The sequence below is a fragment of the Struthio camelus genome, chromosome 31 (genome assembly GCF_040807025.1).
Source record: "Struthio camelus isolate bStrCam1 chromosome 31, bStrCam1.hap1, whole genome shotgun sequence".
Lineage (NCBI taxonomy): Eukaryota > Metazoa > Chordata > Aves > Struthioniformes > Struthionidae > Struthio > Struthio camelus.
This window is the reverse complement of record NC_090972.1, coordinates 1,466,406-1,468,905: the sequence shown is the minus strand read 5'-3', so window position 1 is coordinate 1,468,905 and position 2,500 is coordinate 1,466,406.

The window sequence follows — 2,500 nt, the reverse complement described above, 5'->3', positions numbered from 1 at the left end:
CACGAGTACCGCCCCCCCCCCCCCCCCTGCCGTGGGGCCTCCGCGCCGCTTACCTTTTCGAAGGGGCGAAGGAGGGGGACTCCCAGCGCGGGGAGGGGAGTTGGGGGGGGGAGGGGGAGGCGGCGGGCGCGTGCGGCAGCCGCTTCCCCGAGCGCCTGGCCGAAGCGCGCGGGTCCCGGCCCCGCCCCGCCCCGCCCCGCCCCGCCCCACCCCGCGCCCGGGCGCCGTGCACCTGCGCGGAGAGTGTGGTTTGGGGGCGGGGGGAGGGGCAAGCGCCGGGCGGGAGAGGCGCGGGAGGTCAGCCTGGGGTCAGGGATTCTTCCTCAGCCCCCGGCGGCGCGCTGGCCGAGAAGTTTAGGAACGGACAGGGGCTGGAGCCGGGCAGTGAAGGGCGCGCGCGCGAGGGAGCAAGCGAGGCGACGACGAATGGGCCGGGGTTGGGGGCGGGGGGTGGGGGCAGCGGCAGTGGCGGCGCTGGGCGGGGGGGGGGGGAGGGCGGCGGGACGGTCCACCAATTAAGGGCAGGAGGGGGAGGGGGAGGGAGAGGGGCAGGCAGGCAGAGAGAAAGAGAAAAGAAAGCCCCAACGGCGACTGCAGCGCCCTACATTCGCGCACGAGGACCTTCCCCTGCCGCTGGACCGCACGCCGCTTCCTGTGCCAAGTAGCAAAAAAATGAGCAGGCCTCCCAAGGAGATCGGGGGGCCGGGGGGGGGGGGTGGTGGTGGTGGAGGAGAGGAAACAACACGGGAAACGAAGGAAAACCAGCGAGGAAGATGGTAAGGGCGAGAAAGGGAGGTGCTGCTGCTGCTGCTGGTGGTGGGGCAAGCATACAGAAAGCGCACACGCACGCGCGCACACACACGCACACGCGCACACACACACACGCGCACACGCGCACACGCACGCACGCACGCACGCATGCACACAAAAAAAAAAAAAAAAAAAGCCCGTACGACACCGAAAAGGAGCAAGCCGGGGGGGGGGGAAACCTAAACAAAGAAAGCACGCTAAGCGGCTAAGGGAGAAGCGGCAGCTCTCCAAGGAAACCGAACGGGTCCGGCCGGGGAGGGGGACTCGGGAGGGGCGGCGGGCTGGCCTGTTAGCGGCCGGCCCGAAGGGTCCAACTCGGCAGCGGCCGGCCCGCCCGCCCGCTCGCCCGCCCGGGCCTGGGAGGCTGCCTTGGCAGCGGCCAGAGAGTCTACCGGCCTCCGGGGAGGTCCTCGAAGGGGCGAGCTGGTCGACCGGCCTCCGGGGAGAGGCGAGCTGGTCGACCGGCCTCCGGGGAGGCCGCCGAGCCTCGAAGGGGCGAGCTGGTCGACCGGCCTCCGGGGAGGCCGCCGAGCCTCGAAGGGGCGAGCTGGTCGACCGGCCTCCGGGGAGAGGCGAGCTGGTCGACCGGCCTCCGGGGAGGCCGCCGAGCCTCGAAGGGGCGAGCTGGTCGACCGGCCTCCGGGGAGGCCGCCGAGCCTCGAAGGGGCGAGCTGGTCGACCGGCCTCCGGGGAGGCCGCCGAGCCTCGAAGGGGCGGGCGGGTCGACCGGCCTCCGGGGAGGCCGGCCTCGAAGGGGCGCGGCGTAGCCGGTCTCCGCGGCTCCGGGAGGCCCGGAGAAGTCGCAGCCGGTGCCCCGGGTCTGCCTCCGCTAACTGGCAGCAGGTCTACCAGGCTCCAGCGAGACTTGGTGGCCTTTCGGGGTGGTGGCTGGTAGACCTGTTCTCCCTGGCGTTCCTGTGGAGCGGCGAAAGGGGTCGCTCTGCGTCGCTGCCTCCAGTTACGTCATCGTAGAGGTCGGCCACTTTCGAGCCACTCCCCGGTAGGAGGGGCGGCTGTCCTTCGGCTCTCCCGCCCCGCTGGACTTAGCGGTACGACTGTAGGCCACAGGGTGAACAGCCGCTGAGTTCCGGAGCCGCACTCCCGGGCGCCCCCAGCGCATTGTGGCCGGCCCGCGGGAGGCCTAGGGCGGCTTGCGACGAGGGCGGGCGGGGAGCGGTCCTGAGCCCGGCCCTTCGGGGAGAGCGCTTTCTTTTGCCCGTTCGGCGCGGCGGTCTCCCGGCAGGTCTCCGGCAGCCCCGCGAGTGTGTCCCAGGTGCCGGAAGCCGCTGCGGAGGCGGGGAGCCCAGCCAGCGGCAGGTCCCATGCAGCCGTTGCCGACTCGGGAGAGGGGTGAGCCGGACACCCCCCCCCCCCCCCCCCCCCCGCGGCCGGGGAAAAGGCCCGGTGCGTGTGCCGTTCGTGAACGCCAGAGGGTGGTCCAGAGAGAAACCGGGGGGTGCCCCGTGCGGCTCTGCCCAGACACCAGCGGCTCGAGAGCCTCGTTCTTCGGGCCCCTGTCGCAGGGAGCGTGGTGATGCCGGTGCTCCGGCCGGAGCAGCAGCCGGCTCGCGGCTGCCGATCCACACCCACACGCAGACGCCCGCTGAGGCGTCCCGGGACACGTCGGAGAGGCCCCTCGGCGGGCTGGCGCTTCCCTGCTTCCCCGTCACAGGGAGCGTGGGGGCGGTGC